This window comes from Crocodylus porosus, unplaced genomic scaffold, assembly GCF_001723895.1.
Source record: "Crocodylus porosus isolate Cpor-Errol unplaced genomic scaffold, CroPor_comp1, whole genome shotgun sequence".
NCBI classification, from domain to species: Eukaryota; Metazoa; Chordata; order Crocodylia; family Crocodylidae; genus Crocodylus; species Crocodylus porosus.
The window spans coordinates 11,146,127-11,164,413 of record NW_017728909.1 but is presented as its reverse complement, the minus strand read 5'-3'; the positions used below and the strand labels follow the sequence as shown (position 1 = coordinate 11,164,413).

At 48.3% G+C, this 18,287-nt stretch overlaps 1 protein-coding gene across 2 annotated transcripts in view; it reads right to left on the bottom strand.

Moving 5' to 3' along the window:
- The window catches only part of ZBTB7C (zinc finger and BTB domain containing 7C), a 124,454-nt gene that overhangs the window by 65,039 nt on the left and 41,128 nt on the right, over positions 1 to 18,287 (bottom strand). The window contains exon 1 of one of the 2 annotated variants that reach the window (XM_019531788.1): positions 15,777 to 16,224. The exons of the other annotated variant lie outside the window; for it this stretch is intronic. The gene's annotated coding sequence lies outside the window, so the exon portion shown is untranslated. Of the gene's footprint in view, positions 1 to 15,776; positions 16,225 to 18,287 lie in introns of those variants that run through there. 2 annotated transcript variants of the gene reach the window in all.

Below are 18,287 nucleotides of genomic sequence, written 5' to 3'. Positions count from 1 at the left end.
TTGTGGAGCCCAAAACTGGACGCAGTACTCCAGCTGCGGCCTCACCAAGGCCGAGTACAAGGGGAGAATGATGTCCCGGGATTTGCTTGAGAAGCATCTATGGATGCAAGCCAGCGTTTTGCTCGCTTTACTAGCCGCAGCATCGCGTTGAAGGCTCATCTTCATCTTGTGGTCAATGATGACCCCCAAGTCCCTTTCGTCCACAGTGCTAGCCAGCGTAGCACTGCCGAGCCTATAAGGGTGCTGCAGGGTTTTCCTCCCAAGGTGGAGAACCTTGCATTTTTCGGTGTTAAACACCATGAGGTTCTCGTCTGCCCATTTCATGAGCCTGTCCAGGTCAGCCCGGATCACCCGCCTGTCTTCAGGTGTGGATGCTTTGCCCCAATTGTATAATGACAATAATAATCATAAAATTACCATTCTCAGGCCCCCTTTCTGTCTGAGCCCCAGGCAGCCACCCAGTTCACCCATGCCTGTGTCCAGCCCCGGCTGTAAGACAGGAGAGTACTGGGTCCATTGGTCACACTGGTATCCCTCCTGATTCACGGCACAGCAACCAAGTGGAGGATGAGACTGGAGTTCAGACCTAGGGTTTTGGTTCAGGCCCATGTGCCCTTCAAATAGGAAAGAAAAGGACAGAGGCAAGAGTGCCTGTCCAAGACTGGCTAGATTGAAACAAGTGCACTTATTGCCCAGGAAGAGGCAGGCCCCTGGTCCTGTACAAACTGACTTACACCGGAGACCCAAATCATCGCGGTGGATTTGTAAGATTCAGTACAAACCACTGTTGTTTAGAGCTAAACAGTTCCAGGCTGCTGTGTTTGCAACCAAAGCATTGCATTCAAACATGAGAAGCCTGAGCAAATTCCTGGGCTCAATCAGGGGTGACCAAGGCGGGGGGGAGGGGGCTTGGGAAGGGAATTTCATGGCCTGTGATATACAGAGAAGATGATCGAATGGTCCCTCCTGGCCTGCGGGTCTCTGAGCCCAGGAAGCTGCGAGGGAAATTGACCTGCAACTAAACCGAATCGCAAGTGACGCGCACCGGCCTGTTTCCATTGGCCCGGCTGAGACGATGCGCGAGACGCACAGTCAGTATTAAAGCTGGAAAGGAGATTAGGCTGTTGTGTCTGAGATGCTGTCAGGAACAGGGGAAAGGAGATCTGGTTTGGTCATTTTTTAGGGGAAGGTAAGCCTTGGTTTGCAGGTCTCCAGGGTCGTCTAGGGGCCTTGTCCAAAACCCAGGTTCCAGGAAAATGAATGCTCTTTTCATACTAAGGTTACAGATCGGGAGTGAATTTCAGGTGTCAGAGCTCTGGAGAGCTGGACTTCCAAATATCTGAGCTTCCCTGGAGATGGTCAGGCCTTTTATGCTGTCAGTGATCTGGGCCAGACTCTGCTCTCAGCTAGGCTTCTGAGAATCCAGAGTGATTTCCCTCATCCAAATTATCTCCTTCTCATGGCAAAAGCCTCAGAAATGAGCAGCTGATGGAGGAAATTGCCAAGAGGAGCTGAATTCCTGCCCTATGGTGCTGTCCCAGGTGGGATACAGGGTTTGCTCTCCTGGAGAATATGACATTACAGCCTGCCTGCAGGCTTGCATGTCCCACGTGGAACTGTCCAGAGGCCACAGCTACTAGCATGTCAACCGTATGTCTTTGCAGCACTTTCAGCCCCAAATAACCTCCTGGCTCCTGGGCAGGCTGAAAAAAAAAGATAATAATCCTAAGGCATGATGGTCCTGAATGAGAGCTCAGCATCCAAACAGTCCTGAACATCTGGATGTTAAAAGGCTGAATAAAAATCCTGATCAGGATTTCGCATCTTCGGCCCCTCTCTTGTCTGGCTGCAGCCCCCTCCCCTGCATGTGCTTGCTTATTTATATCCCAGTCTTTCTTCAGTAGCCCACCAGCCACATTCTCTTCATTTTCTAGCTGATTACTGAAAGGAAACCCTGGGACTCTCCCCACTATGCTACCCATTTTAATGATCGGTGTTTATAACGTTGAAAAGCAAGAGTGAGTGAGGGAAATATTTATCAGCCCCTTTACAAGCTTCCTTGTTTGTCTTCCCCCTGCCTCCCCGTCACGCTGGCCAGTTTGATTGCAAATATTATCATAATGTCTTAGGATGAATCCTAGAGACTGAGCAATCAAGTCCTTGCAGAGCTAAATCAGGCGAGCACAGATGTGCAGAAGAGGTGTGCAGATGGCTCGCCTTCCGCCGAAATGGCATAATTCACGACTGCTCAACGCGGCTGCACTCTGCAAGCCGGGGAGGTCGGCTCTGCGTCCCTCCCCATATGGCACGTGAGGCTTCATCACCAGATGATTGCAGGAACTGGAGGAGGCTCCAGCCATCCACTCCATTTTGCATTTTTCAGAGCCTGGCTGTCCCTTGGTAAGAGCCAGTTATAATTGCGGGGCTGTGTAGATGGCAAGTGACAGGGACGAAATCACTGTGGAAACAGAGCTCCAAAGGCAGGCCAAGGCCGCCTTGGAGATGAAATTCACTGCCCCGCTGTCCCCAGCTCGGCTGCATTGCCCGATGCACCACACCAAGAGAAACACAGTTGCTGCGCAACACAGCTGGTGTGGCTGACTGCCACAGGAGCGGGATTGATCCAGATGTTCGGTAACAACCTGGGAGAGCCGTGGAGACATCATCATGGACAACACCTCTGGGAAACATGCGGTGGATCCACAGCACCTGCCTGTGATGGACATAGCCCTCCAGCCCCGAGCTGAGGAAGTGGTGATGAGGACAGGTGGATTGACAAAACAAAGGGGTTTTCCAGTCACGGGAGCTGGAAGCTGAGGGTGTATGAAGAACAAACTCAGATGCAGCAGCCAACTCATTCATGTGTGTATGTCACCGTGATCCATATGTTTCAGCATGTGAACAACACCTTGCCTGTCCCATGCTGAGTTCAAGTGCCGCCTGCAACGCCTGCACATTGCAAAGGAAAAGGCTTGAGGTGTCTCCACCTACAAGCACAGTCACACCAGATGGAGCATGTGGGCATGACCTCCATCTGCTCCACGCATCCCTCTGCAATGCAAACTCAAGGATGCCTTTATAAGCACACGTACGTGGAGCCACGTCCCGTTAATGGAGACAGCGGTCACAGGTGGCACTGAAGCAGTTGGAAGAACCTTTGACATGGCAAAACCAACACCCAAACCTGTAGCTCCAATTAAATCAAGACAGTAAACCAGATCTGAGACACCTTCCTGGCTGCAGAACAGCTCCTTGGAGGGCTCCTCTGCAGCCGGTACAAGCTTTAGGCTCTGGGGCAACTGGTGCCTGGAGCTAAACTCCTGCTGCCCCTGGGGCTGGGACCATAGAAAGGAGCCCTGCTTGGCACATCTTAGCATCTCACCCTTAAGCCTAAACCTCTAAAATGATTGCAGGCTCCATGGTGAATGCAACAGCCTGGCAGCGTGATGGGTGGTCCTTCCCCTCTTCCCATCCTTACTGGGTTGCCCTGTCCTTCTTTTATTATTATCATTTATCTTTTATTTGTCATATGACTGCCCCCAAGAATCCCTTCAGCCTCTGTCTCCCTCTGTGGTAGGTGCTGTACAAACACGGGACAGGAAGCCTGATCCTCTGCTCCCATGGACCTTGGGTGGCCATTCAAACCAGGACAAGCTGGGCCATACTTCTGCTAGTATGGTGTTTTTACAGTCAGTATGAATAAATGGAAATGGCCATACAAGGTTCAGGGCAACAGTGATCAGTGCCCAGAGCATCTGCCTAGAAGAGTGGAGGCCAAATCCCCAGCTGGGGAAAATGGTGTAGCTCCATGGAGGTCAAAGAAGCTACACTGACTTCTGGGGGTCAGGACCTGGCCCCTTGCCTGTGGTTAGGCTGTAGGTTTGTCAGAGCAGGGGATCTGTAACCCCCAGCTAAACACCAGACAATACCATGGATCTGTGCACATACAGCAATGGCATACTGCACTGTGCACCAGCTGTTTCACAAACAGGACAGGACGGACTTGACTGTAAAAAATGGAGAAAATGAGCACCCCGGACATGAGAGCATCACTGTCAGCCACTCACAAGAAGACCGAAAAGGGGTCCTGCCACAGTTACTCACATGAGTAAAACCTATTCAGAGAGCCGGGGCTGTGGTGAGACAGCTCACTCCTGGCTGAAATCCAGACTCTCCATCACTCAGTGTTTGTGTGGCACCCTGTGTAAAAATGCTCCCTATAAAGGGGTTAAACACAGTCCATCAGTCAGAGAGCACCAGGACTAGGGCAAGTCATGGGCAATCAGTGCAGTTTGGTGAACAGAGCATTGGACTGGCACCCTGGAGTCCACAATGCTATTCTTTGCTTGATGCAAGACTGTGGACAAGTCACATAGGTCTCTGCCTCAGTTTCCCTGTCTGTAAAATGGGAATAGTAGCACTTACCTCCTCTTTGTAAAATCATAAGGTTGGAAGGGACCCCGAGGGGCACCGAGGCCAAACCCCAAGCAAAAGATCTATCTGGGATTGGAATCAAGGCCTCCTATGCCCAAAGCAAGAATCAGGCAAACCCTTGAAGAGCCGCAGATGATGATGATGACGATGATGATGCTCTCAGTGTTTGCCACGGCCTCACACCTCTGCTGCACTTCCAAGTAGAGTCAGGCAGCCTCAGAAGGGACAACATGCCGCTGGGTGCAAAGGGAAGGGCACCTCACTTTCAAGACCTAGGACCTCGATGCTGATTTAGCCCTCATTTAGCATCATCACTCCGCTTTAATTGCCCTATAATGGCAACAAAACGTTGGGGGCGGGGCTTCAAATATAGCATGAACAGTCCAAATCTTTAGCCCTAAAGGAGAAATGCACCTCACTATTCTTCTTCCTGATTGAGGGTACATTTGTTTTAGGACTAGAGCTTTCTAAACAGTTGATGAGACTGCTCAAAGTTCATCGGTTATGTAGGCACAGGCATCCTGGCATTATTGCTCTGATAACTGATTTCATGTGATGTAAGATTGTAAGATGCTTTAAGTGGCCAAGAAGAGAGGGGAAAATGCCCTACCAGCACAGCCCAGCAATAACAGCAATGATTATTAGGCAATAATTGATTCATCCAATACTTTCGCAAACCAGACCAGATTTTGAAAGTGACAGACTCCAGCCTTTCATGTGGCACATTATTAGAGGCTCTTTCTCTGTCTCAGAAAGGATACGGCTCGCAGATCAAAGGTCAGACATTTCAAGGAGTAAATTGGTTTAATGTGGCTGCAGATAGCCTCCTGAAACCTAATAAATATGCAGTGAAATGGAAGGAGAGAAAATTGTGGACAAGAGAGACAATTACTTGGAACCCAGGATAAGAGCATCCTGGGCTCAAATTAATCAGTGCGAGGGCGCTCTCTCTTTGCATCCCTGCAGTAGATTTAGCATTCATAACAGGTGCCAGGTTGTCGGCCCGGAGGCTCAGGGTCTCCATTTGCACACCAAATGGGCAAAACACAGGCACAGACACTAAAAGCATCACTGCAACCACCTCTAGAGCTCAAGGGATAGTGCGGTATCCATGCTGCCTTCAGTCCTTGGGCTCTTTGCCCTGCCGACTCTACAACAAAGCTTTAACCCCAATAGCAGCTTCCCGATTGTGGCCCCCTTGGACTGGCCCCAAACCCCTAACGTCTTCCAGCTACATGACGGCAGTTGCTTTTTGTCATGGTTGACATGGCTGATGCTGGTATTGGTGACTGCAGCTATGAGCAAAGGAAAAGTAGAATCAATTTAAAATAGAGGGGGAGCGTCCTCTTTCTGTTATGAAGTAACTCATTTGCACACTCTTGGAGTGGTATAAATTAGCTCAATGGCTGTAACTGGTTTTGCTGCATCTGTGTCACTCCAGTGTAACAGTTCCGCTTGTACCCCTATCATTTGATAGTGGTACAATTGCTGCATCTGTCTACGCTAGCAGTGCCTGAACTTCCAGCCCCACAGGCTGGATGAGTGGCATGTGGTTGGTCCACAGGGGGATCCCACATGCCATCCTCACCACGTAAGCTGAATTTAGCCACGCTGGCCTGACCCCATGAGCCAGCTGCACCCGATGTGGAGTGACGCCAAGTGCCAGAGCAGGCCCACATTATCTGGCCCTCAGGTCTTCCCCCAGGTCCGTAAACTTGGCAATAAAGGAGCATCAATTAATGCTGGCAGCACTCCCCTGCTGCCAGATTTCCAGACCCTTGGCGAGCTCCACAAGCTAGATTGGGGCCCATGGGCTGAGCGCCACTGGTCTATCTCCTTAGGTTTGGAGACTTTTATCAATTGAGTTTAGATCATCTTCCTTGTAGCTGGTACAAGATTTTGTCTTCCAAAGGGAAAAGACTTAGGTCTCTTTGTGTAATCAAAAGCTGAGAATGATTTTTTCCCCCTACGAGACTACAGATGACTGGAGCACCACTGGAGTTATGATCTTGCTGGTACCAAGCAGGGGAACTTGAGCTCCTGATACCAGACATGATTTTTATTTAGACCGGTTTCTAATCAGCATTACTGGAGCTCTTAATTTAATTCAGGTTCTCACAGTATTTGATGCTTCTCCCTTAGCTCCAGTTGCTGGAACCGCCTTACAAGTCCATAATCTCAGCTTTCATTAGAAAAGGCCATTTCCAGCCTTTGTGGGTAGGGAAAAGAGTTTGAAAATGTGAACCCCCAAGTGCTCTAACACACTCATTTAAATAAAAAGGCAGAATCTGTTGAATCTCATGACTCGAGATCAGGATTTTTAGGGCTCATTCCTGTGAAATACTTACTGTTGGCAACACTGGAAGCCTTTTGTGGTTGGTTTGCTTTAAATGCTTCCAATGACTGAGAGGAAAGATCCCCTGCCTAAAGAGAGACAGCCTTTCAATTACAGCTGAAAAATCCCCCACTCCATTTATCACCTCCTCCAAAGAGACCTGTTGCACCAACAGGGAAGACAAGACGTGCTGCTCCTGGTAGACTGGAGATAAAAAATGGAAGGAGAGAACCTTTAGCATAAACCACTCAGTCTTTAAGGACGCTCAGAAAGTCAGTACTCCTTTTTATTCCCTTTGCAGGTCACCTTTAACAGATGAATCAGTGTGCTGCAGCTCTACTGATCACTGGTCGGCTGGATAGCTTGATAAGAATTAAGTACAGTAATCCACCTGAGATGCAGCAGCAGCACCTCAGCTGAGGGATCACATGGGAATACTCTGAATGCTGTTTTCGAAGGGCTAAATTGCAGCTGTAAAATCTGCCTGGTATAAGGGTAGGGTAGAGCTGCATCGCTCTAGGAGCAGGTCAGAAACCCACAAGCGAGAGCCACAGATTGGACCCGGTCTTCTTGCCTTGGGAGGTGGGAACATCTGGAGCAACCCTTTCAACACAGAAGCAGATGACTTCCCGCTCTGGGCTGACTCGGCTGTGATGCTGCAATGAGGTCCAGAGTGGGTGGACCCCAACCTGGGCCCTGCTACGCCTGGGCCCACCCACCCCGCGCTGACTTGCGCAGAAGGAGGGGAGCTCACATGAGGGGTAGAGGAGGAGCCAGATACGCCACTGCTTCCTGCACAGCTGGCAAGCAGCATTCTTGCCCCAAGCTATTTGTGTGGATGTTTCCCCAATGAATTACACATCCTGACAATATAATTTGTATCTGGGGAACCTGGAGCAATTACAAAATCAACCCAAACACTATTTTATTTCACAAGATTTAGCCCTTAGTTAGCATCATCACTCGGCTTTAATTGCACTATAATTAATTGCAACAAAACTGTTTTGAAAGTGCCTGTGAACAGCTGAAAGGCTAGGATATTGCAAGGATCCTGCTTCTCTGCCACCGTGAATGTAAAGCAAATACCTACAGGAAATTTATGGCTTTTTTTCAGTGTGATGGCCTTTTTAGCCATTTGCTTTAGCCACCCTCATCACAAAGATCTCAATGTCCCCTTTCAGACAGCCCTTCCTTGCAAGAGACCTAATCAACTTACTTGGCAGAAAGGTAAATTGAGGCACAGAGAGATTAATCTAATAGGGGGCTCTTAAAAGGAGTAAATGGAGGGTTAGCAAGATCTGTTGGCTAGAAGTTAAGGTTAGGCAATTTCAGTCTAGAATGAGGTCAGACTTCTGTGAGAGTAATTAGCCATGGGAACTCATTAACAAAGGGCCTGCTGGATTCTCTGTCACTGCAAGCATCTCTGTTGAGGCTGGGTGTCTTTCTAAAAGAGGTGCTGAGCTCAGCCAGAAGTGATGGAGGTCATGCAGGATTCATGGGCTGGATTTCTGTGTTATGCAAAATGCTGGATGAGCTTGTCATAATGGTCCCTTTCTGGCCTTCACATATATGAAGTGAGCCAGTGGCAGAGATGGGAAGGACTCCTCCCTAGATGATACTGCGATGACTCAACCAGGACTGGGGATGTCAGAATCACAGGAAAATGGGACGGGAAGGGGCTTCAAGAAGTCACCTGCTCCAACCCTCTGTTTGAGGCAAGATCAGCTCTGTCCAACCCATCCCAGATAAATTTGTGCCTAACCTACATTTAAAAACTCCCACTAGCAAGAGACTCCATAAGCTCCATGGAAGGAGAGAGGGGAAACTGCCCTACCAGCACAAGAGGTTTCTGACACGAATGTGTGTGCTTAGAGCCGATTCCTGCAGCCGGCATACTCTCAGGTCTTTCTAGGACCCCATCTCGCAGGGATGGACCACTCTGAAGGGTGAGTGGATAGGTCAGCCTTTATGTCAACCCATCCTCAGTCTTCCTAATGTGACGGCCAGTTCATGCCACACATCATGGTGGTTTCATCATGAGGCCACTTGTCCACAGGGAACGGGATTGTAACAGGCTATTGCCAGCAATGAGATGCTAACAGCTGTAGAGCACTCTGGCTTCCTAATGGATTCCCACTGCTGGCCTAGAATACGTTAAGTATTATATTACTTAATACACTGACTTCTTTGGATGACTCCCACTCCTGAAAGAAATTTCCCTTTTCCCTACTATGGCCGTTTACAACCTCCGAATCTCCTTTTTCCTCCATGCTCTGTGAGCCTAGTCTGATAACAGGTGTCCCACATGCTACAACAGGCAGGCCCATTTTGGTGGCTTCACACGAAAATAAAAATAAAAGCAGTAAGCAATACATACCTCATCATCAGAGAACAAGGCCCCAGCCCTGCTCAGTGCAAAGAATAACTGATTATTATAAAGGAAAGCAAAGCCAACCTATTTCCTTGCAAGGCATCCCCTTCTAGCATTTCAGTTCCTACACCTACCTAAGCCTTTCAGGCACTAATCCTTGCTCAAATGGACTTTCAAGGGTCTTATATGTTTTAATCTTTCAGAACAGGCTATGAAAACAGCTCTCGCACAATTGTGGGGCATTCATTAGAAAATGAGAAGTGCCAAATTTATCTCAGGCTGCTTAGAGTTTCATCACCTGGTCTCACTCTCATTGGAAGGCAGAAATGTACCTATTTCCACCCCTGCTCAGAGGCTTTAATAAACAATGATTATTCCTGTGCTCAAAACACAGCTGCGCTATAAATCCATTGAGTGCTAGCAGGGTGTACAGAAAGTTTGGGAATGACAACACAGTCAGGAAGCAGAAACAAAAGCGTGTGACCAACTTAACTGATCACATGGCATGAATATGGAGGAGCCAACAGATGAGACGCGTTGTTTGCAAATTAAAGCTATTAGGAAAATGTCATCTTTAAACAGGATTTGATGAAAAAAGGGATCCATTTTTCCAAATATTTCTTCTAAGAAAGGGTCCTGTATTTTTGATCAGCACTATTCACTACCAATGCAAACAACTGGAAAAAAGAAAAAGCTCAGGCAAAGCCTACCTATGCACAACATGCACGTTCCCAGAAATCAGCACCAGTCTGGCAATAAGCCTCAAACGCTGTCTGCATCAGGTGCTGCTTCTGCCCTCAGAACCGGCCTGTTACAAGGTCTCTTCCAGGTACAGATGCTCCACACATTCTCTGAACAAGAGAAGAGCCGTTATCCCCATTTTACAGATGGAGAACTGAGGTAGAAAGAGGTTCAACCAAGTCACCTTAAAGAACAGAGCAGGAACTCACACACTGCTCTCAAGTCTTAGGCTAATACCTTAACCACAGAGCCATCCCTCACAGAGCACCCGCTGCAGCAAATGGGTTATGGGGAACAGTTTGTCTTCAATGAGGTCTGTGCACAGAGAGCTTGCAGGGGCCGACTCTTAAGCGACTTGTCCAAGGTTACTAAGGAGGGCCTTCAGTCTGCAAGGCCTTCAATCACCGCTCTCTTCCGAGACTGGCTGGACAGAAAGGTGAAGACTGAGAAGACAAGATTCCCTGTTGTATAAATGAACAGCATCATCCCATGGATTATCAGGCACGGCACCTCCTGCGTCCTTGGAGGTGCTAGTAGTGTCACTCGGCTGCATTTCCTGGCCCTCACCAGTAACCAGTCAGATGACATGCTCAATCAACCAAGCCATACGAACGAGGAGAGGCCATTGTTCGCCATAAGCTTGCATCAGTACGGATGTTGGCATTTAATGTACAGTACATTGCTGGGCTCCTGCCACAAGTTCACTTATTGGTAATAATACCTGGCATTTCTGGTGCTTTCTCTCTCTAAAGCACTTTTCCTCCCAGCATCTTCATGAAGGTTTTAATTATTCATTATTTATGATGCAGAGGGTGTCAGAAGGGTTAAGGTATTGTGTGACCTATGCAGTGGCACGAGTTCAAGACCAGCTTTGGAAGCTGCCCATAGTCAACTCAGTTGTAAATGGGCACAAGGTCATTCAGCCTAGGGAGTTAAAGCAGGCTGCCTTCTGGCTACATCATGCAGGGTGTGCCCCCAGATACAGAAGCTGGCCTGCTTTAACATCCTTCGCTTGACAGACTCTTCGGCTAGGGTGAGACTTTAGCTTTTTGGGTTTTGATTTTTACTCAGGTGGCAGCTAGGAAGAAGGTTTCCAATGCACTGGGCATCATACAAACACATAACAAAAGGATGATTCCTGCTTCAAAAGCTTATGACCTAAGGCAGGCCCATCCAGCTGGTGGCCCATGGGCCACACGTGGTCCATGAGTGGGTTAATCTATGGCCCCGGGGCTCCCACCCAGATGCTGCTCCCCTTATCACTCCAGCTGCACCAGGTGCTTTTTTCTGTGCGGCCCCGGGGGCAGTGCTGGGACAGTCTGCAGCACGAGGCAGGCCATGTTGAGCTGAGAGTGGGGGCTGTCCACCTGTGCAGTAGAGGAGGGCTGCCCACACACGTGCTGGGGCAGTGTAGAGGGTGGGAGACCATGCGGTGGCAGCCACCCTGGGGACCCACAGCTCACGCTAGGACCTGTGGCCCCCAACCTTTCAGAAGTTGGACAGCCGTGTAGGACAAAAGGAAACATGGGGATTCAATAAACTGCAGCGGGAGCATCAGGGGAGTGCAGGATTAGCCTAATAAGCAGGAGGCACTGTGCACCAACCAGCTGAACCACAGCCTGGGTTTGAGGGCAGGGTGGGGGGATGACTTCTTTGCCAGAAGGGGAGTGAGTGGCAAAGCCAGCGACAGAGCTTGAGAGCATCAAGCAAAGCCAGAAGTTTCCATTGGCCCATTCAAGTCAGGCAGGGGCTCCGCTGTGCAACTTGATACACCTTGGTCACAGGTGCCCAGATACCTCGGTGGCAGGCTCAGTGGGGATATACAGTGAACATGGGCGTGTGCTGCTTACATAGCCGGGAAGCCGGCCAACCTCCATCCCTCCACCCAGTAAGCTCCAATATCTCTGTGCACAATGGTCTCCTCCCCCGGGGTTATGACTGGGCCTCTCCCCAAACCTATATATTTGGGGAGTGAGGTGGAGCATCAAGTAGGTCCACTGCCTCTTCTGAGTCATCCAAAAAGTAGCCTGACCTTCCACCTCCGCACAGGCACACACAAGTACACGCATGCATGCACACACACGTGCAAGAGCAGCCATGAGGGCAAATATTCCCTCTTCCTCTTCAGAAGCTGCCCATTATACTAAGCCCAGAGACAGAAATGGTGTACAAGTCTTGGGGTCTGACTGTGCTCACAGCTCTGGCAGTGCTCCGGGGCCCTAAAAACAGGAACGACCCACAAACAACAGGAAGAACGGAAACTTGGAGGGGCTTACACCCTCCCAGCCCCGGGATCACAGCATGGAGCTGAGGCCACGAGGCCACTCTCCTCTTGAGTGCCAGAGACACAAAGGGATTTGCCCTGGAAAACAGCTTACGCCTGACCTGTACCAATTTGTTCGGAGCTGCTTGCATCTTTAGAGACAAGAAGCAAAGCCCTTTTCTTCCTGGGGGGAGAAGGGGCGGTTGTTCATTTGAGTGAAATTAAAAGAGAGCAGACATGTGAAAGATACTCTCAGGCACCCTGTTCCAGTAAGAAATAAAAGAGTTCTGACTAATAGGAGTCTCCAAATTGCTCTTGGCAGAAATATCCCAGCCCCAGATCCCCTCCCTCTATTCAGCTCTAAAGCTCACAGCCAAAAGAAAATAAGCCGCGCAGCTCTATCTCACTGACCAAACCTGTACTGTTGCGTAGCTCACGGAAAACACTGCAAACACTTCTGTACAATTATACACCTGTGTAATTACTGTAAACACAGACTGGACCCCGCCACGCACTGCTTCACCTTATCCCTGGATTGCTCCTTAGCCTAAAAAGACAAGGAAAGAAAATGCTCTGTCCGTCGTTGGGTTTAAAAGTAAGTGCAACCTGACTTCAAATGTGCTGGGTAAAACTGTCCTCATACTTACTAGGAGTTAACTCGCTCACAAAAAACGAAGACTGTGTGTAGCACTGTCGGCAAGGACAGAGGGCCCCCACCTGAAGCTCTGAGTCACCTAAGTACAACCAGATCCTTCAAATTAAAGCTGAGATCGACCCTTTGCCTCCTGCCAATGCAGAGGAACACTGACACCACTGTGTTGTTCTAGGGGAAGATGATCAGGCCAAACGGCCCTCAGACGTTACTGCTGGCGTTCTTTTTCAAATCAAAGATCCCTTTGCTAGAACTGAGATGAGTTAAAATGCCAGTTGCCATCAGTACAGCAGCCTGGAGAGTGCTTGCTAAAATCATCACCTGTGCTGCTGCATTCAGATGCGATCTCATTTATGATCCTTTGGCATTTTAATGACTGTTCCTACAATCCAGTTTAAAGAAACCTGCGCTCGGTGACATATTATTGGAATTACTGGAGTGACTACAAAAACCAGGGGAAAAGACTCTTCTTTGTTTTGAACATATTTTAACACCTCCCTCTATTTAAAAAAAAAAGACATTTACATTTCTGAAATCTGCCATTTATTCATTTAAAAAACAAGCATGAAACCTTTAAGGGTGGGAGGGGTGGGGGGATTTGGAGGAGCATTAAGGGACAGAGGTGCCTAAAACCCACAGAAACTCCTTGGAAAATCCCACCCTCACAGGGTTAATGTTAGTAAGATTTTTAAACTTGTAGTGCTGGATTAGTCATCTACACCTGTGCAAAGGAAGTGCCAAGTGGCTGTAGCTGCTGCCCAATGAGAACAGCAACTTTTTTTTCACATATTTTGCACTGGTACAAAGGGAGGAAGGAAACTAGGATGTGAAGTGGGAGATTAAGGACCGATCTGGGAAACGGCAAGAACCATCTCTTACGTGAGTAGCTCCATGGACACGCATGAACCCACATGCATGGCAAAGAACCACTGGCACGAGGCAGTGTTTGCAAGGTCGGGCCTTGAGCACTATGCTTTGCGTTATTTCAGGTGAAACTGGTCTGTGTTGGTGAACATGTGTGGACTACTGAGGGATCTGCTCCATCTCGACAGCCTGATCTCATATGCAAACACCACCTCGTGTTGAAACACTGACTGGCACAGACTGGGCTCTAATGGGCCCAGTGTCTTGCAGCAAGGGAACTTGCACTGAGTGGTTTGGGGAGGAATAGTACAATCTCATGAGACCGCTCTGCATCTTTCCAAATTCAATCTGAGAGCCACTCCTCAGTGCAGAGGGGGCTGCATGTCACAAAGGCCCCAGATTTCTAGGAGCACTACACAATACAAACCAGAACCAGCTCTCGTGACACCCTTGTGCAACACGTCAGGGTTTATAATCTGCCTTTCCCACTGGGGGTAACAGATACACAGAGAAGTTAAATGACTGGCTTGAGGCAGAGCCCTTAGCTGGTAAACGTGTCAGAGAAATCTCAGGGAACTCAACGGAGGACATTTCCCCCATGGGATGACAAGTCTGGGATTAGGACTCAGGAAACTGGGTTTTCCAGCACTGAATTTCATCAGCCAGGCTACACCAACAACATTCATGTCCAGGGCCCCACATTCAAACTGGACTGGGACATGGGTGACTGTGACTTTGATGTTCTCCAACTATCCCCTAGTAGGCATTCATTCACTTTGCAGAATCACCATACAGCTTGCTCTGCTAGGACAAGGCCCTGTCATGAATTTGTCATGACTTTCCATAGGCCCTGTCCAGGCTTTAGCTCATTAACAGCCCCATAATCCAATAAAGAGAAAAAAGGATGTACTGCAACTGCTTGCATTCCCCTGTCGCCATAGCTTACACAAGGACAGGGCAAATTCTACTTCTCTTCACAACCATATAACTTAGAAACGTGTGGGCTGACTTGTGGCTGTACAAACACAGCTCAGAAGAAAGCAGTGACTCAAAGACGGTTGAGCACTAGTTATTCCTTTCCTGCTGCAAAACCTTAAAACAGCCAAGTCCTGCTGTAAATAAGAACGACTCGAACTCCCTAAGCAAGGAATCGTGGGGACAGTTAGTGCAGTATCAGCAACACAGCTATGGGAATTACCCCCTCCTATCTTGTGCAGCTATCCTGTTACCAGAATTTAGGAGGGCTTTTCTACTACCAAAATAGCACTTAGATTTCCAGGTGGAAAATTAACTGCACCTAAAGGTGTAACACTACATTGGAAGTGTCTCGGCATCCCGTTAGCTGAAAATGAAGACAAAACATCCGCAGAGCCGCTCCCAGGGATTCAAACCTGAACTCCAAACGAGGATGACCCAAGGCTTCAAGATAAACTCCTTCTTGTTTCCCGCACACAATTACTGCTTTCTGCATAGACAGCAGAAAGCAAATCCATCTGAACTGCACTTGAAACACCCCAGCCAGTGCAGCAAGAAGGATTATGCTCTAGAGCAGCACAAGATCCAAATGATTCGGTGAGCATTAGGGCAGCTGCAACATCAAGGCTTGAAAGTTTCAGACATACAGATATTGAAACTAAAATCTTAAAAAATATAAGGATGTTCATCATTTTTACAAGTTTTGCCTTTGCTCAGAACCAGGCTGCCTCAGCAACACAGGAAATGAGGAGGTGCCTTTAAGCCTCATCATCTCCCAGGTAAAAAAAATAAATAAAATTTGAACCAAACTTGCAAAAACCCCACACAAATCGAGATACCGTATTGTCCAGATGATGACAGGCAGCCAAGATCTCCATGCTCGGGAAGGATTCGAGTCATCCAGCAAATGAATCAGAAAGACAGCATCACAGGTTCCAGTTGGAACAGCAATTAAAAATGTGCGCACGTTATGAGAGATGATAACAGGAGAGCCGCGCAGCTCCGAGCGCACTGGAGAGCCATTGGAAATAGCCTCTGAGCTCAAAATTCAGGCTGGTCCCCCTCGGTTAAATACCCTGCAAGAAGCACGGCAAGGAAAGGACCGCAGGCGCAACGTGGAAAAGTGCAGCATCCGACCCACCTTTTCTCCAGCGGTCTGGCCCCTTTCTCTCCCTCGCTGCGTTGCCTGTCATAAAACTTGCTGCTTTGTTTTAATGGGCAGCTGGCAAAGGCTGCTCCTTGGGCGTCTGCAGCAGAGGGAAGATTGTCATTGATTTGTGTGAGGAAAGTTAAGCCTTTCTAGGAGCGGTTCTGCGAGCTCACTCCCACCACTCCCTCTGAACCAAAAGTATTTGGCTCCAAGCCCTTGCTGTCCACCTGTACTATTAAGGGCTAAACAGCACGTGGGACATGCACCGATTTTCCCAGCAGCTTTCATGATTCCTTTTCACCCAAGCAAATGACTTTCCTTGGAAAGACTTTTTTGTTTAAGAGGGAAAAAAAAAGCAAATCAAGTATTTAGACTTCTGACCATTCCCTTAAAGCCAGAGCTTCTCAACTGGCATAGGTTTTTTTTGGAGTCAATGGAGTTATGCTGATTTACACCTTTAAAGACACAGATGATGTTTTAGTGTGCATGTGTGCCTTAAAACACAGCTACTGTGCATTAATCCATGGAGAAGAAAAGAAAATGAAGGTAAAAAGCCTGTAAATGCAGCTTTATTTTAGAAAATAAGACCCAACCGGCAGTCCTGGTCTGGGCAATTATATCACACCTTAGGTGGTGGGGAAGGCACAAGGCAAAGAGCCTTTAAGCTTAAATGGGTACAATAATCCCTTCCAAATGCACAGCCTGAAGTTCCTCAGAGCCTTTAACACAATTTGTATATAGTAAAGTAGAGAGAGAGAGAGAGAGAAATTAGCTTGCACATGTACAGGGCATTATGGACAAGGAATGACACGGCTGACAGCCCACCAGAGATCCAGGCTTTTGTCCAGGCTTTTAAAGCCACCTCTGTATTAGAGTCATTTTTGTGCAGAGGTCTTATGCCCAGTCCACCAGGGTCTTACTCAGGGGAGGAAAACTTATTTCTGCCCTGCCTCCCCGCGCGCCAGGGTTACTGTTCAGCTCCACCAGCGCGAAAGGCGAACCAGGTCCACTTTTACTTGTATTGCAATAGCATGCAGAGACGTTGGAGTGGTGACTACGTTGTCTTTGGCACTGTGAAGACAGCAGAGACGGGCTCTGTACTGGCTGGCTTACAGTCCAAATGCACAAGACAAACAGAAGTGAAGAGGCAAATAAGGGCACGGGGGAGATGCAGCGACTTGCATGTGGTCGTGGAACGGATCCGTGGCAGACCTGGGGACCGAACTGCCAGACACGCTGCCACCCCGACCACAGGGGAAACACTCGCCCAATACAAAGGTGCTCACCTAAACAATGCTGTGCAGGACAGCAACCTTTTCAAAGACACGGGTATTTACACAGCTTCACCCTTTAGCTCCGGTTCCTATCATTCTTCCGCTACATGCAATTCGAAGTTAAGTCTCAATATATCAAGAGGAAGACTGCAAACACTGATAATCTAACATTATTTGCTTTCTGCTCTGAGGAATTATGATGACAAAGACAGAAAGAGAGATTAAAAAAAATAAAGATACAGTACAGCAAAAGAAACTGGTTTGGCACCGGTATATACTCCAGGCTTCTGATTGCTGGTCTATGCTATAAAATTATATTTTTTTAAAAGCCAAATCACAGCCTTAGCCTCATTAAATATGTTATTCAGGGAGAGGTTTCTAGCACAGGAGTGCAAAAATACCCTGATGGCAGCACAGGGCTCCCATATGAAGATATGAGGAGGTCAGATCTGTTTTGAAACACTCCCTTCAGGCCCTCTTCAGTTGGCCAAAAACCCAAGGCTGCTTCCATTCCCACACCCAACTCGCTATCTGCAGCTTCTCTTGACTACTGGGTTTCTAAGGAGTGTCTGGGTAAATCAGCAAGCCAAGTCGGTGCAAACAATACGCCTGGCCCCAGATAAGGCAAAAGCAAAACTTGGGCTTTCTCCAGTAAATGCCAGGCTGCTCCTGCAACGGGGAGCAACACAAATGGCCACCCACTGCTTTTCCCGTTACTGCGATAGAGCCCACTCCCTTGCACGCCCCATGCCCCTACTGATTTCAAACAGAAGTGAGCAGTGTGCAAGGAATGCAGGATCCAGTGCACACAATCAACGCTTCTGTCGGCCCTGCTCCAGAGAAGCAGATGAGGCTTTAGGAGCAGCATGCCTTGGTGAGCAGTGTTCTCAGGTCTTCTTGGGGCAGAACAAAGCAACATCAAAAAGGACGTAGCAGAATTTGAACAGGGACAGAGAAGGGCAGCCACAAGGATCGGGGTATGAAGCAGTTGCCAGACTAGGGGAGACAAAAAGGCTAGGACTCCTCAGTTTGGAAAGGAGGAGGAGGCAGCAGGGGGGATCCCTAAGGCAGGATGTGATTGATAGAGGTTTATACAATCATGAAGGGTGTGGACCCAGTTAACAGTGAACTGTTAGTCACCAAGTCCCAGAATACTGGAATAGAAATGAGTAGGAGGAAAGTTTAAAACTAATAGGAGCAAGTACTTTTTTTTTTTTTTTTTTTTTTT